The sequence below is a fragment of the Phyllobates terribilis genome, unplaced genomic scaffold (assembly GCF_046119375.1).
Source record: "Phyllobates terribilis strain yellow unplaced genomic scaffold, ASM4611937v1 Scaffold_5__5_contigs__length_657084704, whole genome shotgun sequence".
Lineage (NCBI taxonomy): Eukaryota > Metazoa > Chordata > Amphibia > Anura > Dendrobatidae > Phyllobates > Phyllobates terribilis.
In genome coordinates, this window is record NW_027362765.1 from 652,068,005 (window position 1) to 652,082,069 (window position 14,065).

The 14,065-nt window shown below is 42.5% G+C and overlaps 7 non-coding genes across 7 annotated transcripts; all 7 read right to left on the reverse strand.

The window, feature by feature from the left end:
- Window positions 1–397: 397 nt before the first annotated feature.
- LOC141274587 (U2 spliceosomal RNA) lies at window positions 398–588 on the reverse strand. Its single transcript, XR_012322858.1, has one exon. It is a non-coding gene; the product is annotated as a U2 spliceosomal RNA (small nuclear RNA).
- Window positions 589–1,703: 1,115 nt separating this feature from the next.
- On the reverse strand, window positions 1,704–1,894 carry LOC141274588 (U2 spliceosomal RNA). The gene has a single exon (XR_012322859.1). It is a non-coding gene; the product is annotated as a U2 spliceosomal RNA (small nuclear RNA).
- Window positions 1,895–3,006: 1,112 nt separating this feature from the next.
- On the reverse strand, window positions 3,007–3,197 carry LOC141274589 (U2 spliceosomal RNA). The gene has a single exon (XR_012322860.1). It is a non-coding gene; the product is annotated as a U2 spliceosomal RNA (small nuclear RNA).
- A 1,112-nt stretch (window positions 3,198–4,309) lies between these two features.
- On the reverse strand, window positions 4,310–4,500 carry LOC141274591 (U2 spliceosomal RNA). The gene has a single exon (XR_012322862.1). It is a non-coding gene; the product is annotated as a U2 spliceosomal RNA (small nuclear RNA).
- A 1,112-nt stretch (window positions 4,501–5,612) lies between these two features.
- On the reverse strand, window positions 5,613–5,803 carry LOC141274592 (U2 spliceosomal RNA). The gene has a single exon (XR_012322863.1). It is a non-coding gene; the product is annotated as a U2 spliceosomal RNA (small nuclear RNA).
- A 1,112-nt stretch (window positions 5,804–6,915) lies between these two features.
- On the reverse strand, window positions 6,916–7,102 carry LOC141150417 (U2 spliceosomal RNA). Its single transcript, XR_012246623.1, has one exon. It is a non-coding gene; the product is annotated as a U2 spliceosomal RNA (small nuclear RNA).
- A 6,388-nt stretch (window positions 7,103–13,490) lies between these two features.
- Window positions 13,491–13,681, reverse strand: LOC141274593 (U2 spliceosomal RNA). The gene has a single exon (XR_012322864.1). It is a non-coding gene; the product is annotated as a U2 spliceosomal RNA (small nuclear RNA).
- Between the last annotated feature and the right edge of the window lie 384 nt (window positions 13,682–14,065).

Sequence of the window (14,065 nt, forward strand, 5' to 3'; positions counted from 1 at the left end):
AGGCTGCTGTTGATAACAAGGGCATTTGCTAAATAGATGGTGTGTGTGCAACAATATACTGAAAGGTCAATTATATTGTGCAGCTTATCTCACCACCTGTAGTTATTTAGGTGAAAGCTCCAAAATGCTTGCCTAATATGTCTGTTTATCCAAAAGGAAGTAAAAAGGGAGAGCTAGAAAGATAGCATTGCATCACATTACATGGCAATGCAATGCACAGTTGCTGAAGTTGAACCAAAATGAGCTTGTAATCTGGCTTCTGCAACTTTGAACATGAAAAATCCAATGAGGAGAAGAAAAGCAAAGCCAAAGAGTCCATCCCAAAATCCGACAAACAAGCAAAATGAACAAAAAACATTGAATTCAATTCTTTCTGATTTTAGAAACTGCATTAAAGAAGGGGTGCACCGGTCCTGGAGATACTGCAATACCAGGTCAATGCGTGGAGTGGACAGAGCAAGCTCTTTTTCCATCTCCCTGTTCTAAAAATCCATTTAATATATGGTCCCCAGATAGGGGACGTATCAGATATTAAACTGATAAGAACAGATACTACACTTGATCTTAGCCAAAAGGCCGAGAAGCGATAACCAGAATTGGTTTCAAACTACGGAGCCACCCAAGGATCCTGAAAAGTCCATTTGTGGAGATGAGCTCCTGGACTCCCGTTAAGAAGACATGTTGTCAACCTCTAGATCCCTTACATGCCTGCACTTTTCGGCTTGCTGCTGCTGCAATCCACGCGTTTTAGATCTGCATAACTCCACCTCTTTAAACACAGCACCTTCACCCCCTGCTGTTCCCACCCGCCTCAACACCGTTGGAAGGGAGGAGAACCAATTAAGGCGGGGGGTGGGGTGGAACGAGCAGCTGTCTACCCTTAGCAGGAGGGCTCCTGATTACATACCTCTCCTGCTGCTGCTGCTGCTGGCTGTCCAGCAGCAGACTGAAGGTGGCTGCTGCTGTGCACAGGTATATAAAGGCTCAGAGCCTATTATGACACGCGCAGCCAGCGTTCCATTGCCACATTCCATCTACTGCAGGCAGGATACCTGGCTGGCTGAATGTCGCTGAGAAGCTCACAGAGACCGCCATAAGCAACAGTTTAACAGAATGCCACAGACTAATCAACCAAACTTTTTGGGTTGGGTTCTCTTTTATAGTCTGCAGGCATTAAATGAAAGAAGTCAGTGTTCCAGCAGAAGGAGACAACGTTTCAGAAAAGGCATTGTAGCAAACCAAAAAAGAAATTTTAAGCGCAGCAGAGTAACCAGCGCACATACCTGTTAGCTCAGGTGAGTTTAAAAGGCTGCTGTTGATAACAAGGGCATTTGCTAAATAGATGGTGTGTGTGCAACAATATACTGAAAGGTCAATTATATTGTGCAGCTTATCTCACCACCTGTAGTTATTTAGGTGAAAGCTCCAAAATGCTTGCCTAATATGTCTGTTTATCCAAAAGGAAGTAAAAAGGGAGAGCTAGAAAGATAGCATTGCATCACATTACATGGCAATGCAATGCACAGTTGCTGAAGTTGAACCAAAATGAGCTTGTAATCTGGCTTCTGCAACTTTGAACATGAAAAATCCAATGAGGAGAAGAAAAGCAAAGCCAAAGAGTCCATCCCAAAATCCGACAAACAAGCAAAATGAACAAAAAACATTGAATTCAATTCTTTCTGATTTTAGAAACTGCATTAAAGAAGGGGTGCACCGGTCCTGGAGATACTGCAATACCAGGTCAATGCGTGGAGTGGACAGAGCAAGCTCTTTTTCCATCTCCCTGTTCTAAAAATCCATTTAATATATGGTCCCCAGATAGGGGACGTATCAGATATTAAACTGATAAGAACAGATACTACACTTGATCTTAGCCAAAAGGCCGAGAAGCGATAACCAGAATTGGTTTCAAACTACGGAGCCACCCAAGGATCCTGAAAAGTCCATTTGTGGAGATGAGCTCCTGGACTCCCGTTAAGAAGACATGTTGTCAACCTCTAGATCCCTTACATGCCTGCACTTTTCGGCTTGCTGCTGCTGCAATCCACGCGTTTTAGATCTGCATAACTCCACCTCTTTAAACACAGCACCTTCACCCCCTGCTGTTCCCACCCGCCTCAACACCGTTGGAAGGGAGGAGAACCAATTAAGGCGGGGGGTGGGGTGGAACGAGCAGCTGTCTACCCTTAGCAGGAGGGCTCCTGATTACATACCTCTCCTGCTGCTGCTGCTGGCTGTCCAGCAGCAGACTGAAGGTGGCTGCTGCTGTGCACAGGTATATAAAGGCTCATAGCCTATTATGACACGCGCAGCCAGCGTTCCATTGCCACATTCCATCTACTGCAGGCAGGATACCTGGCTGGCTGAATGTCGCTGAGAAGCTCACAGAGACCGCCATAAGCAACAGTTTAACAGAATGCCACAGACTAATCAACCAAACTTTTTGGGTTGGGTTCTCTTTTATAGTCTGCAGGCATTAAATGAAAGAAGTCAGTGTTCCAGCAGAAGGAGACAACGTTTCAGAAAAGGCATTGTAGCAAACCAAAAAAGAAATTTTAAGCGCAGCAGAGTAACCAGCGCACATACCTGTTAGCTCAGGTGAGTTTAAAAGGCTGCTGTTGATAACAAGGGCATTTGCTAAATAGATGGTGTGTGTGCAACAATATACTGAAAGGTCAATTATATTGTGCAGCTTATCTCACCACCTGTAGTTATTTAGGTGAAAGCTCCAAAATGCTTGCCTAATATGTCTGTTTATCCAAAAGGAAGTAAAAAGGGAGAGCTAGAAAGATAGCATTGCATCACATTACATGGCAATGCAATGCACAGTTGCTGAAGTTGAACCAAAATGAGCTTGTAATCTGGCTTCTGCAACTTTGAACATGAAAAATCCAATGAGGAGAAGAAAAGCAAAGCCAAAGAGTCCATCCCAAAATCCGACAAACAAGCAAAATGAACAAAAAACATTGAATTCAATTCTTTCTGATTTTAGAAACTGCATTAAAGAAGGGGTGCACCGGTCCTGGAGATACTGCAATACCAGGTCAATGCGTGGAGTGGACAGAGCAAGCTCTTTTTCCATCTCCCTGTTCTAAAAATCCATTTAATATATGGTCCCCAGATAGGGGACGTATCAGATATTAAACTGATAAGAACAGATACTACACTTGATCTTAGCCAAAAGGCCGAGAAGCGATAACCAGAATTGGTTTCAAACTACGGAGCCACCCAAGGATCCTGAAAAGTCCATTTGTGGAGATGAGCTCCTGGACTCCCGTTAAGAAGACATGTTGTCAACCTCTAGATCCCTTACATGCCTGCACTTTTCGGCTTGCTGCTGCTGCAATCCACGCGTTTTAGATCTGCATAACTCCACCTCTTTAAACACAGCACCTTCACCCCCTGCTGTTCCCACCCGCCTCAACACCGTTGGAAGGGAGGAGAACCAATTAAGGCGGGGGGTGGGGTGGAACGAGCAGCTGTCTACCCTTAGCAGGAGGGCTCCTGATTACATACCTCTCCTGCTGCTGCTGTTGGCTGTCCAGCAGCAGACTGAAGGTGGCTGCTGCTGTGCACAGGTATATAAAGGCTCATAGCCTATTATGACACGCGCAGCCAGCGTTCCATTGCCACATTCCATCTACTGCAGGCAGGATACCTGGCTGGCTGAATGTCGCTGAGAAGCTCACAGAGACCGCCATAAGCAACAGTTTAACAGAATGCCACAGACTAATCAACCAAACTTTTTGGGTTGGGTTCTCTTTTATAGTCTGCAGGCATTAAATGAAAGAAGTCAGTGTTCCAGCAGAAGGAGACAACGTTTCAGAAAAGGCATTGTAGCAAACCAAAAAAGAAATTTTAAGCGCAGCAGAGTAACCAGCGCACATACCTGTTAGCTCAGGTGAGTTTAAAAGGCTGCTGTTGATAACAAGGGCATTTGCTAAATAGATGGTGTGTGTGCAACAATATACTGAAAGGTCAATTATATTGTGCAGCTTATCTCACCACCTGTAGTTATTTAGGTGAAAGCTCCAAAATGCTTGCCTAATATGTCTGTTTATCCAAAAGGAAGTAAAAAGGGAGAGCTAGAAAGATAGCATTGCATCACATTACATGGCAATGCAATGCACAGTTGCTGAAGTTGAACCAAAATGAGCTTGTAATCTGGCTTCTGCAACTTTGAACATGAAAAATCCAATGAGGAGAAGAAAAGCAAAGCCAAAGAGTCCATCCCAAAATCCGACAAACAAGCAAAATGAACAAAAAACATTGAATTCAATTCTTTCTGATTTTAGAAACTGCATTAAAGAAGGGGTGCACCGGTCCTGGAGATACTGCAATACCAGGTCAATGCGTGGAGTGGACAGAGCAAGCTCTTTTTCCATCTCCCTGTTCTAAAAATCCATTTAATATATGGTCCCCAGATAGGGGACGTATCAGATATTAAACTGATAAGAACAGATACTACACTTGATCTTAGCCAAAAGGCCGAGAAGCGATAACCAGAATTGGTTTCAAACTACGGAGCCACCCAAGGATCCTGAAAAGTCCATTTGTGGAGATGAGCTCCTGGACTCCCGTTAAGAAGACATGTTGTCAACCTCTAGATCCCTTACATGCCTGCACTTTTCGGCTTGCTGCTGCTGCAATCCACGCGTTTTAGATCTGCATAACTCCACCTCTTTAAACACAGCACCTTCACCCCCTGCTGTTCCCACCCGCCTCAACACCGTTGGAAGGGAGGAGAACCAATTAAGGCGGGGGGTGGGGTGGAACGAGCAGCTGTCTACCCTTAGCAGGAGGGCTCCTGATTACATACCTCTCCTGCTGCTGCTGCTGGCTGTCCAGCAGCAGACTGAAGGTGGCTGCTGCTGTGCACAGGTATATAAAGGCTCATAGCCTATTATGACACGCGCAGCCAGCGTTCCATTGCCACATTCCATCTACTGCAGGCAGGATACCTGGCTGGCTGAATGTCGCTGAGAAGCTCACAGAGACCGCCATAAGCAACAGTTTAACAGAATGCCACAGACTAATCAACCAAACTTTTTGGGTTGGGTTCTCTTTTATAGTCTGCAGGCATTAAATGAAAGAAGTCAGTGTTCCAGCAGAAGGAGACAACGTTTCAGAAAAGGCATTGTAGCAAACCAAAAAAGAAATTTTAAGCGCAGCAGAGTAACCAGCGCACATACCTGTTAGCTCAGGTGAGTTTAAAAGGCTGCTGTTGATAACAAGGGCATTTGCTAAATAGATGGTGTGTGTGCAACAATATACTGAAAGGTCAATTATATTGTGCAGCTTATCTCACCACCTGTAGTTATTTAGGTGAAAGCTCCAAAATGCTTGCCTAATATGTCTGTTTATCCAAAAGGAAGTAAAAAGGGAGAGCTAGAAAGATAGCATTGCATCACATTACATGGCAATGCAATGCACAGTTGCTGAAGTTGAACCAAAATGAGCTTGTAATCTGGCTTCTGCAACTTTGAACATGAAAAATCCAATGAGGAGAAGAAAAGCAAAGCCAAAGAGTCCATCCCAAAATCCGACAAACAAGCAAAATGAACAAAAAACATTGAATTCAATTCTTTCTGATTTTAGAAACTGCATTAAAGAAGGGGTGCACCGGTCCTGGAGATACTGCAATACCAGGTCAATGCGTGGAGTGGACAGAGCAAGCTCTTTTTCCATCTCCCTGTTCTAAAAATCCATTTAATATATGGTCCCCAGATAGGGGACGTATCAGATATTAAACTGATAAGAACAGATACTACACTTGATCTTAGCCAAAAGGCCGAGAAGCGATAACCAGAATTGGTTTCAAACTACGGAGCCACCCAAGGATCCTGAAAAGTCCATTTGTGGAGATGAGCTCCTGGACTCCCGTTAAGAAGACATGTTGTCAACCTCTAGATCCCTTACATGCCTGCACTTTTCGGCTTGCTGCTGCTGCAATCCACGCGTTTTAGATCTGCATAACTCCACCTCTTTAAACACAGCACCTTCACCCCCTGCTGTTCCCACCCGCCTCAACACCGTTGGAAGGGAGGAGAACCAATTAAGGCGGGGGGTGGGGTGGAACGAGCAGCTGTCTACCCTTAGCAGGAGGGCTCCTGATTACATACCTCTCCTGCTGCTGCTGCTGGCTGTCCAGCAGCAGACTGAAGGTGGCTGCTGCTGTGCACAGGTATATAAAGGCTCATAGCCTATTATGACACGCGCAGCCAGCGTTCCATTGCCACATTCCATCTACTGCAGGCAGGATACCTGGCTGGCTGAATGTCGCTGAGAAGCTCACAGAGACCGCCATAAGCAACAGTTTAACAGAATGCCACAGACTAATCAACCAAACTTTTTGGGTTGGGTTCTCTTTTATAGTCTGCAGGCATTAAATGAAAGAAGTCAGTGTTCCAGCAGAAGGAGACAACGTTTCAGAAAAGGCATTGTAGCAAACCAAAAAAGAAATTTTAAGCGCAGCAGAGTAACCAGCGCACATACCTGTTAGCTCAGGTGAGTTTAAAAGGCTGCTGTTGATAACAAGGGCATTTGCTAAATAGATGGTGTGTGTGCAACAATATACTGAAAGGTCAATTATATTGTGCAGCTTATCTCACCACCTGTAGTTATTTAGGTGAAAGCTCCAAAATGCTTGCCTAATATGTCTGTTTATCCAAAAGGAAGTAAAAAGGGAGAGCTAGAAAGATAGCATTGCATCACATTACATGGCAATGCAATGCACAGTTGCTGAAGTTGAACCAAAATGAGCTTGTAATCTGGCTTCTGCAACTTTGAACATGAAAAATCCAATGAGGAGAAGAAAAGCAAAGCCAAAGAGTCCATCCCAAAATCCGACAAACAAGCAAAATGAACAAAAAACATTGAATTCAATTCTTTCTGATTTTAGAAACTGCATTAAAGAAGGGGTGCACCGGTCCTGGAGATACTGCAATACCAGGTCAATGCGTGGAGTGGACAGAGCAAGCTCTTTTTCCATCTCCCTGTTCTAAAAATCCATTTAATATATGGTCCCCAGATAGGGGACGTATCAGATATTAAACTGATAAGAACAGATTTTTTTTAATTTGGCTATCCCCTGCAGAGGGATAAAACCGTTTATTAAAACTTTAACAAATTACAAGCATAATTACACAAATACCAAACGTTAAAAGACAAATGAAATTTACAAAACAAAAAAATACAAAGATTTTAAATAATTAGGTTCCATTGGTCAACAAGCCATTTTTTGGAAATATGTACATTCTTCTTTTTGTCAATTAAATAATAAGTATACATTTCACATAAACATAAACTTAAAACATCATTCACTGATAAAACATCTTGTTTAAAAATAGCAATGTTGCGCGCTTTCCAGAGAGATGACTTGGCGCAGTTCACTGTCTTCCAAGCCATTGTGTACTGGTCCATTGTGGGGCATTCCATAAGTCCGTATAGCACAGTTTTATATGTAAAGTCCTTGAGGTCTGCCACCCTTTCCAGTAGGGGGAGCAGTCTTCTCCAGAAATCCTTTGCAAAATTACATGTCCATAATAGATGTTCCACCGTTTCCTCGTCTTGGCATCCGGCTCTTGGGCAGATGGCAGACCGCACAAATCCTCTTCTGTATTGGAATGCCCGGCAAGGAAGACAGCGGTGCATGCAACTCCAAGCCAGATCTCTCTGTTCATTAAAAAGATAAAAAACGTTAATCATTTTCCAGATAGACATAGATTTGTCATCATCATATCTGTCAACATTACATATTTCCTCACTTTTACGTATTTCTTTAATTAGTTTCTTACTATTTCTTAATTCCTCTATTTTCTTAGTCCCTAAATTAAAATCGGACACTATTTTCCTTAAAATCTCATAATGCGTCGACAAATTAAAAGCATGGGGCACAGATATATTAACTTCATACCATCCAAACTTTCTCATAAAAAATCCTGTATTAAAACGCATAAAAAAGGACCAATAGTGATTCTTAAAAAGGGCATTAAAACAGTAAACGAACAGATGGATTAAAAGAAACCTATTAAAATCTGGAAAATCTTTACCACCTTTTACTTTTGATTTCATCACGATTTCTCTTTTCAGCTTTTCCATTTTTGAGTTCCAAAAGAAGGTAAAACAGGTTTTGGTTATCTTTTTTAAAACATTAACAGGCGGGGGGAAAACCATGCTAAGATACAATAAAAGAGGTAAAATCACCATCTTTAAAACCAATACTTTACCCTCCATTGTAAGTCTCCTCATGTTCCACATACATATTTTCGTATTTACTTTCTGTGTAACTGTTTCCCAACTATTATAACCATCATTATTTTCAGTGAATGATATACCTAAAATGGAAATGGATTCGGAGACATTAATTGGTACATCACGTAAAATCATCCCCCCAACACTTAAAATGTTACACTTATTAAAATTGATTTTAAAACCAGAAGCTAGACAAAAGGATTGCACTTGATGGAGAGTGGCCGTAAGTGATGGTGCATCTGTACACAAGACCGCCACGTCATCCATGTAGCCTACAACCTTGGCCTCCAAACCACCGCTTCCAGGCAGAGGGACACCGCATATCTGTTTATTTTGGCGTATTGCACATAACATTGGTTCCAGTGCACAGATAAACAGTAGCAGGGACAGAGGGCATCCCTGTTTCACCCCTGACCGTAAAAATACCTCTTGTGTCTTAAAACCATTCACTAAAATCTTACTTGTACAATCCTTGTAAAATGCTTTAAGCGATAGTAAAAACCCTTCTGGTATGCCCATTTTCTCTAAAACTTTAAAAAGATAAAAGTGTGAGACACGGTCAAATGCTTTTTCAAAATCAATAGATAAAATCGCCATTTTCCCCTTTCTGTCTTTCACATCCTCAATACAGTCTTTCACTAAATTCAGATTGTCCCATATACTGCGCCCCGGCACCCCACACACTTGATTAGAATGAATAACTTTGCTGATGACTTCTTTTAGACGATTTGCACAAATTTTAGCCATTATTTTATAGTCACAATTTAAAAGTGTTATTGGTCTCCAGTTTTCTAATTTTGATTTATCGCCTTTTTTGTATAGGAGGGAGACTTCACCTTTCTTCCAGGAATTTAATAAAACCTTATTATTAAAAACCTCAGTAAACAAATAAAACAAATCATCTTTTAAAATATCATAAAAACATACATAAAATTCTATTGGGATGCCTTCAGGACCAGGGACCTTTCCAGTTTTAAAACTTTTAATAGTTTTTAACACTTCTTGTTCCGTTAAAACTTGGGATAAAAACTCTTGGGATGCGGGATCTAAAACAGCTGTTAGTCCTTGCAGCGAATCATCCATTAATTTATTATCTATATTTTTTCCATTAAAAAGATTAGAAAAAAAAACCTCAACTTTACCCAGCATATTTTTTATATTATTCTCACCATCTATATGGTCAATTATCACTTTTTCTTTTTTATTTTTCCTAAAAAAATATCTGGAACACTTTTCATTTTCTTCTATATGTTGTACTCTAGAACGAAAAATTATCTCTTCCTTTTTGTTCTAGCCATTTTGAAATCTCTTCTTTTAAGTTTGAAATATCAACTTGTACATCTATCCCATTGTCTCTGAGCTTAAACAATGTTTGTAGGCGGGTATTTAAAATTCTATATTCTTCATATTTTTCTTTGGCTCTACATATACTCTTTTTAATAAAAAAGTCTTTTATTTTTACTTTCATTCTATCCCACCATACACTCATAGTCTCATTTGTTTTTTTCCCTTTTCTACATTTCCTATAAAACTCAATAAAATCTGATAAAATCTGCGGGTCGGTTAAAAGGGATACGTTCATTTTCCAGCTTTTCTTACCACATTTTTTGTTGTCATTTACTTTTATGGTAAAGGATAAAAGTTTATGGTCTGAAAATATATTAGTTAAAACTTCACATTTGGCAGGTATTGTTTTAACTGAACCAAAAATAAAATCAATCCTAGAGCTACAATTAGCATTGCTCCAAGTGAAACCGGCATCCTCTGGGCTGTCACTATGACACTCTTTATATATGTCTATCAATTTAGCATCTTTGACTATATCATGTAGCATACCTGAGGTTTTATCGTAGTTCCTGCTTACAGAGCTGGAGCGCCGGTTTTCACCTTTTAAAACACAATTAAAATCCCCTGCTAAGATAAAAGGTTCAGAGTTATTAATAAATAATGGTAAAAGATCAAGCATTTCGGCTCTTTCATTTTTCTCTGGGGATCCATAAAAATTTAAAAACTGCCATCTAATACCATCAATAAAAGCTTTCACTAATAAAATACGACCTGGTAAAATTTCCTGAATAAAATCAATTAAAACGTTCCCTTTAAAAAGTATGGCTACACCCGCTGATCCTGCAGCATTCGATCCGGACCAGACAGATGGCCCACACTTCCACTCATCTTTATATTTTTGATATGACATTTCATGTGGGATATTACATTCTTGCAGAAAAAATACAGATGCAGTAAAACATGTAAAAAAATTAAAAAGAGCAGTTCTTCTCGTGTTAGATTTTATGCCTCTCACGTTGAGGGAAATACCTTTGAGTTCAGCCATCATTAGAAAATGTAGAAATTTTACTTAGGTAACTAAGAGCAACGGATTTACCTGTCCGATGAACCAGATCAGACCACTGGGCTTGCGCCTCCCTCCTCATCTGATAGTATCGTCACGAGAGTCTCCGTGGAGGAGGAAAGATTACCACATTTATATAAACCCGACGCTACACTGGCATAGCTCGGAGGGCTGGCTGGCAGAACCCGCTGGGTCTCCATTGGCTGGCCATGCAGTTCCTCATCAGGTGGGTCCCCGAGGGGTTCCGCCGCCCCTGTTTGACCTGTAGAAGGTCGTCCTATAGGAGGAGGTTGCGCACAAGGCAGAGCCTCTGACTCTTCAGAGGCAGCAAGATCCCGGTCCCCACCTGTAGCAGCGGAGACCGAAACCCCTGAGGGTCCAGCGTCCACGTCCCCTTCTGGAGAAGTGTCCATCTGTCCACCTCCTGCTGCCTCCTCCGAACCACCCTTTTTCTTTTTCTTAGGACCCACCTTTATCCACTCAGCGCCCTCAGCACTAGGAGACCCAGACTGGGCATGGGCTTCTGTGTCGGCCTTTTGTCGGTCCCTTTTGACCTTACCAGTAGTGCCCTTCTGCTCCTTCTCAGCCCTCCTTTTGGACTCCCGCAGGTCCTGCAGCCAGGTTTTGGGATTTGGTATTTTACCTGTCATAGACTCTGGAGACACTTCACTATTTGGTACGCCCTTATTGTCTCCAGAGGCTCCAGGTTGTTGTTCCTCCTCCTGAGGGGTGGTCTGATCTTTTGGTCCTTGGTCGGACGTCTTGGACTTCCCCTTTTGCTCATCTTCCCGAAATCTGTGAGGGCAAGAAAAATAAAAGTGACCTGGAGTCTGGCAAAAACTGCATTTCTTTTCCTTAGGGCATTCTTTTGTCTCATGTTCTTCACTAGCACAATTTCTACAAGATACATGACAGTTTTCTTTTGAATGACCATAGCGCCCACAATTTCTGCAATATACTGGCATCCCAGAAAAGAAGAAATCCCCATTTGTTTGCCCAATTTTGAAACGGGCAGGGGGGAGCCGTATACCACCTGGTGTATTTGGATCTCTTGTACACTTCACAAGGAATTTCCACTTAGATGTCCATATGTTATATTCGTTTAATATCTTCCCAATACATTTAACACTTTTAAAATAAATTGCTAGAAATGACATTACTTCTGGAGCAGAAACAAAGGGCGAAAATATTTTTACAATAACCAGTCTTACCTCATCCAGGACGTGCTCAACAATTTGTATCCCTTTCAAAACAGGACTATTTTCAACTTTTTTTAAATTTTCTAGTACATCTCTAAAAATACCTTCTCCAGTGAATGTGATGTCATAGTCACCTCTTCTGGGATAATCCTGGATGGAGAGAATTTCATTCCTTTGTACACCAAGAAGGTTCCTGAGCACGTCCTGGACTACATACCCTAATTTCCTCATATCCGAGCCACCCGCCGTGAAGTGAACTCGGATAGAGTTTTTTAGCCTCGCATAAAGAGGCACCAGGTTAGGGTCAACCTCCATGGAAAAACGCAACAAGGTTGCAAATTGCAGCCGCTTGCAATCTGCGCTCCCAGTGTTCTTGCAGCGAAAAACACCTGGAAGCTGGGGGATCGCAACTCGTTACCCTGGGACTAAGCCCTCTCCCTAATAGCAGCAAGCAGGTTAAGTCCACCAAAGTGGACGATCCTGCCAGGCCAAGGAGATGGGTACCCGAGTGACCTTCAACCACAATCTCTTGCAATAAAGCACTTGATCGTAGCCAAAAGGCCGAGAAGCGATAACCAGAATTGGTTTCAAACTACGGAGCCACCCAAGGATCCTGAAAAGTCCATTTGTGGAGATGAGCTCCTGGACTCCCGTTAAGAAGACATGTTGTCAACCTCTAGATCCCTTACATGCCTGCACTTTTCGGCTTGCTGCTGCTGCAATCCACGCGTTTTAGATCTGCATAACTCCACCTCTTTAAACACAGCACCTTCACCCCCTGCTGTTCCCACCCGCCTCAACACCGTTGGAAGGGAGGAGAACCAATTAAGGCGGGGGGTGGGGTGGAACGAGCAGCTGTCTACCCTTAGCAGGAGGGCTCCTGATTACATACCTCTCCTGCTGCTGCTGCTGCTGGCTGTCCAGCAGCAGACTGAAGGTGGCTGCTGCTGTGCACAGGTATATAAAGGCTCAGAGCCTATTATGACACGCGCAGCCAGCGTTCCATTGCCACATTCCATCTACTGCAGGCAGGATACCTGGCTGGCTGAATGTCGCTGAGAAGCTCACAGAGACCGCCATAAGCAACAGTTTAACAGAATGCCACAGACTAATCAACCAAACTTTTTGGGTTGGGTTCTCTTTTATAGTCTGCAGGCATTAAATGAAAGAAGTCAGTGTTCCAGCAGAAGGAGACAACGTTTCAGAAAAGGCATTGTAGCAAACCAAAAAAGAAATTTTAAGTGCAGCAGAGTAACCAGCGCACATACCTGTTAGCTCAGGTGAGTTTAAAAGGCTGCTGTTGATAACAAGGGCATTTGCTAAATAGATGGTGTGTGTGCAACAATATACTGAAAGGTCAATTATATTGTGCAGCTTATCTCACCACCTGTAGTTATTTAGGTGAAAGCTCCAAAATGCTTGCCTAATATGTCTGTTTATCCAAAAGGAAGTAAAAAGGGAGAGCTAGAAAGATAGCATTGCATCACATTACATGGCAATGCAATGCACAGTTGCTGAAGTTGAACCAAAATGAGCTTGTAATCTGGCTTCTGCAACTTTGAACATGAAAAATCCAATGAGGAGAAGAAAAGCAAAGCCAAAGAGTCCATCCCAAAATCCGACAAACAAGCAAAATGAACAAAAAACATTGAATTCAATTCTTTCTGATTTTAGAAACTGCATTAAAGAAGGGGTGCACCGGTCCTGGAGATACTGCAATACCAGGTCAATGCGTGGAGTGGACAGAGCAAGCTCTTTTTCCATCTCCCTGTTCTAAAAATCCATTTAATATATGGTCCCCAGATAGGGGACGTATCAGATATTAAACTGATAAGAACAGATACTACACTTGATCTTAGCCAAAAGGCCGAGAAGCGATAACCAGAATTGGTTTCAAACTACGGAGCCACCCAAGGATCCTGAAAAGTCCATTTGTGGAGATGAGCTCCTGGACTCCCGTTAAGAAGACATGTTGTCAACCTCTAGATCCCTTACATGCCTGCACTTTTCGGCTTGCTGCTGCTGCAATCCACGCGTTTTAGATCTGCATAACTCCACCTCTTTAAACACAGCACCTTCACCCCCTGCTGTTCCCACCCGCCTCAACACCGTTGGAAGGGAGGAGAACCAATTAAGGCGGGGGGTGGGGTGGAACGAGCAGCTGTCTACCCTTAGCAGGAGGGCTCCTGATTACATACCTCTCCTGCTGCTGCTGCTGCTGGCTGTCCAGCAGCAGACTGAAGGTGGCTGCTGCTGTGCACAG